The sequence below is a fragment of the Vombatus ursinus genome, unplaced genomic scaffold (genome assembly GCF_900497805.2).
Source record: "Vombatus ursinus unplaced genomic scaffold, bare-nosed wombat genome assembly UNPS02014932.1, whole genome shotgun sequence".
Classification (NCBI taxonomy): Eukaryota; Metazoa; Chordata; class Mammalia; order Diprotodontia; family Vombatidae; genus Vombatus; species Vombatus ursinus.
Genome location: NW_020954710.1, coordinates 16479358 through 16485357, shown reverse-complemented (window position 1 = coordinate 16485357; position 6000 = coordinate 16479358). Strand labels below are relative to the sequence as shown.

The 6000-nt window shown below is 54.7% G+C and overlaps 1 protein-coding gene across 1 annotated transcript in view; it reads left to right on the top strand.

The window, feature by feature from the left end:
- LOC114029452 (PR domain zinc finger protein 16-like) overlaps positions 1-6000 on the top strand; it is a 217676-nt gene that overhangs the window by 994 nt on the left and 210682 nt on the right. The gene's annotated exons all lie outside the window — the stretch shown is intronic.

The window sequence follows — 6000 nt, the reverse complement described above, 5'->3', positions numbered from 1 at the left end:
CTCTCTCTCTCTCTCTCTCTCTCTCTCTCTCTCTCTCTCTCTCTCTCCCTCTCTCTCTGTCTCTCTCTCTCCCTCTCTCTCTCCCTCAGTGGTTCTCAGTCCTGGTCAAATCCTATACCGGGCTTTTGAAATAGTGGGCGCTAGAGCACCGCCTTTGGCATCCAACAGACTGAAGAGGGGAGAGTTAAGGCTGGGGGGGTGGGGGAGAGACCGAGAAGGGAAGGAGATGGGGAGAAACAGCTCTTCAGCAGTTCAAGGGACAATTATTGAGGAAAGTTGCGGGGTGGTGCAGAGAACAGGCTAGGAAAAAAATGGAGACTTTTGCTTTGGGATGGAATTTTTTGTTGTTATGTTTATTCCCAAATATAAAGAGAGTGAGGCTTGCAGAGTGAAAATTTGGCAGTTTGGGTGAAAAGGGGACGGAAATTATTTAGGGGGTGGTGAGATTTCGATTTAGTCCTATGTATTCCTTGCTCTCTCTAGATCTCTCTCACTCTCGCTTGCTCTGTGTGTGTGTGTATGTGTGTCTGTGTCTGTCTCTGTGTGTGTGTTTGTGTGTGTGTTTCCATTCTTTCTCTTCTCTCTGTCCTCGCTCTCTCCAGCTTTTGCCCTCACCCCTGCCTGCCCGGAGCCAGCCGTGCTGTGAGTCCGGGAGCCTGACTAGTTCTGCTGTTGAAACTTGGGATAGACGCTGAGAGTTGCGCTGTCAAAAGCGCCCTTACTTTCTGTTTCGTTCTGCCTTGGGGAAATGTCCCAAGATTTCAACCGGGAACCCTGCCCGCGGGTCCCTCAGTGCCCCTCCCGCCCCTCCCAGCTTAGCCCAAGTTTCCGCCGACAAGTTTTTGGCGTTTCTGTGGAGAAACCTATCTGTCTCCCTTCTCCGCCATCTCTTTACAGCCACTCTGCTCCCTAGCCCGGAAGTTTGGGAGGCAGTTTAAACAAAGCTGGGCTCGGTATTCCTGTGTTATCAGTACGTAGGCAAGTCCCCCCAGGGTTGGAAGGCCGAAGATTGGGGAAGTAGGGCAGGTGCGAGGGGGAGAAGGGCCGGGGCCAGGTGAGTCCGGCTCCTGCAGTCTGGGCTGCGCGCCCGGTTGGGGCGAAGGAGGCCCGGAGTTCTCGCTTCGGCGCTGACGCTTTCCCCAGCTGCTCTGGCTGGATGCGGTGTCCATGGCCTCGGCTCCTTTTCCAGTTAGTCTGCCCTCCTGGAAGCGAGGCAGGTCCTTCCTGCTTTCATCTTCTCTCTTGCACTGGCCCTAAGGTCTTGGCCCTGGAGGCTGCCTTCTCCCGCGCAGCATGGCCTTGGAGGCTGCGCATCTCCCCCGACCGAACTCCGACCCCGTGTCTGGTGGGAACGTCCTTCGGTTTTCCTTGCTCGTCTCTTGATTCCTCCAGGAGTCGGAGAGCAGTAGGCTAAGCTCTCTGGGGCAGGGCGTCCGAGGACCCTTGGACACGGGTTGGGAGTTCATTTGGGCTCTCTTCTTCCTGCGCTTTCTTTCTGCCTCTTTCCTCTGACAAGCCCCACTCCCTGCCCTAGGGGAGCACTGGGTCCCTGGATCCTCCATTTATAGGAAGCGGGTTTGGAAGTGGTCGCTGCTTTTGTAGGCACAGGGGCCGACCTGGAAGCCCAGGCGCGCTGGCCCCCGAAAGCCCCTAGCCCAGCTCCCGGAGTGAGCGGCCCCGGCTGGCACGTAGCTGCAGAAGGCAGTAACTGCAGCTGTGGGAAAGACTTTGGGTTTAAAGACAGTCTAATGAATGTTCCTTCTCCCTCAGACCCTATCTCTCAGTAGGGTCCTGGGGCTGAAGAATGACCCTGGTCAGCCTGCGGCTTGGCTGCAACTGCGGCTGCTGTTGCTGCCGCCTCCATTCCCGGCCTGGTGCTTAGCGCTGCAAGTGTCCGAGTATAACAAGCCGCAAAGAGACGGCCTACCTAGACCCGGCCACCCCGCGCGAGGCCGGATTTATGGCGCCTTCCCGAGCTCCCTGGAGCTGCTGGGACCCTGGGGCCCTTTTCTGTGTTTTGTGACCAGCACCAGAGAAGGTGGGCTGAGGGTTTCTGACTTTGATAGAAACAAGGCGTGTGTTCTCGTGCGTTTGTGTTTGTGTGTGTGCGCGCGCGCTTGCGTGTGTATAATCTGCTTCTAGGGGGACATTCTCAAGATTTCTCCACCATAGGAAAACCCAGATACTCCCGCAACCCACATCTGTATAAGAGTGACTGAAAAGATGGACAAGTCAGAGAGAAGCCTACGGGGTTCTTTGGAAATATGCTCAAGGGTCAGGCAACGTCCGCCCGAGAAAGGGGGTCGGGTGTCCAGGCAGGCGGCAGAGGTCTGAGTTTGAGCATACCCTCCAAGCTGGACGCAGCTAGCCACTGAACCAGAGAAGGGCGTTCTTCTTCGCTGGTAACTTTAGCCTGAGTCTCTGTCTGCTCTCCAGGGCCCGGGACAGGAGTTTCTCGTGTCTCTCTCTGTCTCTCTCTGTCTCTCTCTCTCTCTGCCTGCCCCCCCCCTTTCCTCCCTCCAACACACACGCACACGCACACGCACACGCACACGCACACGCACAAGCAAACACAAAGTAGAAAGTGCTGTCTCTCTTTGGTGGGACTAAGGTCTGATTAAGATCAGGTGTTTCATACAAGGCAAAAGCCCTCCGGTTTATGGGGTCTCTGCTGAGGATTTCGAGGATAGCTATTGCGAACAGTAGCTCCGAGCGAAGGTTCGCCTCTCCCAAGAGTATTTCTGTGAACAAGCAGGCTCCGGCCGCGTGTGCGGCTCTGTAGCTGGGGATACATTACCCAGACGCAGGAACACACATACATCCCCGTATCCCGGTGCACACTAGCACAAGCAGTGTGCCGACTCCTGGAGTCTCGGAGCAGTGCCCCTACTTCTACTCCTACCCGGACACTGGCACAGCGATTGGAGGCTCCACCTGAGTTGTGCTTGGGGCACGGAGAGAAGCAAGGTGGCAGAGGCTAAGGCAGGAATGTGGAGAGACTGGTGGCTGTGTTCGGTTCATACCCTACCATAGAAATCCAATTCATTGGACACTATTTTGAGCAGATGTGGAGGTCCCCAGGGACCTGGCTCTATTGTCTGATTTGGAGATGGTTGAGCTAGGTAACTGCAAAAAGGAAAGAGAGCAGCTTGCCCTCCCCATGGTCCTATTGCTTCTTCTCTCCGCCCCCCCCCCCCCGGGTCTGTACCTCCACCTCTTGAGCCTCGACCTGGATCCACGTTGGTGAAATTGACTGGGCAGGAGTTGGAAAGAGAAGGAACGGGGAAGCAGGGAAATGGATCACGAGTGGATGGCGACTGCCATCGTGGCAAAATCCACAGCTTTGGCAGCTGCCAGTGCAGATAGAGGAGAGTTTCTGGGAGTGTGTGCTGGGCCTGGGCCTACCTTACCCGAGTCTCCTTGACCCAGCTGACCTTTAGGACGTCTTTGGCGTCCTCAGATCTCAGTTTCCCTTAAGGGTTTTCCAAAACGCCACCTCAGCCCCGATTCCTTTCTCCAGGAGAGATAATTGGGAAAGTTTTCTTTTATTATGATTATTTTTATTATTATTTTAAGTTAGAGGCTCCTATTTGCAGCAACCGAAAGGTTCTGGACAACCTCAAGAGACGGTAGCATCTGAGTGCTGAGGCCGGGAGACCCACAGGAGGAGAGGGTGGGAGAAAACACAGGGGGATGGGCTCCATCAGCTGGAATTTCGTTTCTGTTTCCGGGAGGGGGATCCCATCTCCTGCAGCGCTTACTTCTCGGGAGCCTCCGTGGCTTCCAGTGCTTCCTTTTTCCCAAACGAAGAGCTCTTGGCCCCGGAGGGTGAAAACCCTACTGAGTTCCCCCCACTTGACGCCTTCTCATCTCCCTGAAATCATTTAGTCCAAGCTGAAAGCTTATTTCTTCAAACTTCCAAAGCGGACCCATTTCACCCAACTCAGAGCTGGGACTTAGCTTCATCTTCCTTGTGACCTCCTGGGTGGGGATGAGGATACAGGTTGCTCACTTCTTGGGGCTGTTTCATAACTGACCTGTCCAGATCAGTCCCCAGCTCCTACTCACAACTATAATAACTCTGCCTAGTGGATCGTCTATTTTGGGGTGGCTAGCGGAGGAGGAAAAGGAGGAAAGCCCCATTTTTGGAGTCTTCTATCCGAATCTCACTGATATTGTTTAGTTGGGGCTTCTAGTTCCGTATTCCTTGTAAGGAAAGCGGGGGTCCCGGGACTCTAGCCCGAGTCCACATTCCCACCGGGCTTTCTCCCCGTCCCCAAGAGGTCTTTTCCAGACATTGCAGGCCTGGATGGGCTCTGGGGGAAAGGGTGTCCGGAGGCTTCAATGTCTCCCCGCCCTCCTTCTCTAGGTCTTTGGGACTGGCTCACTCCCTGGGGTTCTTCCTAAACATTCTCCGCAGCCCTGCTTGTCTCAAAGGACTTCCTCCAAAGCTATTAGAGCCTGGGGGCCAGGGAACAGGCAGAGACGAGAGTGAGCTGTAGACAGTTTGTGTGCTTGTGTACGCGAGGGACACCGGTAACGTTTAGAAGACTTAGTTGCAGACCCATTGGGTCCCAGGAACCAGGGATGCAAAGATGTGCCTTCTCCAGGAAAGCTCTCCGACTACCTCTCTCTTAGCCAGGAACCCAGGGTTGGATTGAGTTGGGCATTTTGTTCACCCAGGAATGCTGGGATCACACTGGTTCCCCCAACTCAGTGGAACTGCCGGGTCGCCTATGGCAGCGGGCCCACACGCTGCCCCCTGTTCTCCCGACTCTTTTTTCTCTTCCCTTCCACCGAGCCTCTGAAAGAGCTGCCCCTTGGCGGCGCCCCCAACTCTGCCCCGTTCCCTCCAGAAGACACTCGGGTCAGGGGGAGCTGTTGCCTGGCTCTGGTGGGCTGTGTCCCTCGGAGCCGGGTTAGCCCCGCTTGGGGCGAAAGGACTCACACTCAGCTGGACAGGCTGGGGGGAACGAGCCCCGGGACCAGGGGCTAGTGCAGGGGAAAGTAAGGAGGGACCGAGCAAGGCCTCGGCCAGGGTGCGATCCAACGCTTTAAATGACTTCTCCACGGTCTCTGCACAGCTCCTAGCATGAGACCGCAGCCACAGGACCTGCTTTTAACAATCGCGACCAGCTTTTGCAATCTTTTTAGTTAAGGAAGACTCATCCAGGCTTTGCAGTAGAGTGAATGAGGCTAGGGGAGCCCCCTTTTAGGATAGCAGGGGGCTTCGAGGGTCAGTATTTCCCCTTCTATTAACCTCCTCTCCAAGTGGTATAGGAGAGCCCCAATGAGACGCTAACCCAGATGCTGCTAGAGAAGCATATGGGAGTAACCCCTCCGAGTCAGGATGTAGGAAAGTTAGAGCTTATGTAGGGGCAACCACTGGGGGGTCCTTAGGATCCAGTCTTCACCTCCTGGAACCCCAAATTCATGCCAAGCGCTTGCTTCTGAATAAGGTTAGTGGAGATCTCCCTTCTCTCTGAGCCTTAGTAGTAGAAAGATCTTAGTGGGGAGGGGAAAAGGAAACGATTCCGAGGTTCTCTCCAGTTTGACGCATTCAGGGAGAATTGGGCAGGTGTCTGACCCTCGAAAGATTTTGAGCTTGTCTTTCAATCCCCTTAGTTCCAATTCCTCCCCTGGAGGGCACGGGACCTGGCCCTCCACCCAAGCCCAGCTCGGACCGTTCCCCTAGGGATAACCCTTACAGTCTCCTGCCAGGAAACCCCATTCCTGATCACCCCAGGGAGGAATGGGGTTACATTTGAACCCAAGAGCTCTAGCGAAAGACCTGTGTATCAATGGTGCTGAGGGGTGTGGTAGCCAAATATTTCTTCTCGTGAGTGTTTCTCTTCTGGTGTGGTAGGTAGAGGGATTGGTGGCCAAGTGAATTTCTTTCTGTCCCTTTCAAAGAAAAGCCCCCGATTCCCTATTACAAAGACATAGTGGCGTTTCCGCATTTTAGATATTAGTTTTTCTCGAATTAGGCTCAGTGGCTGT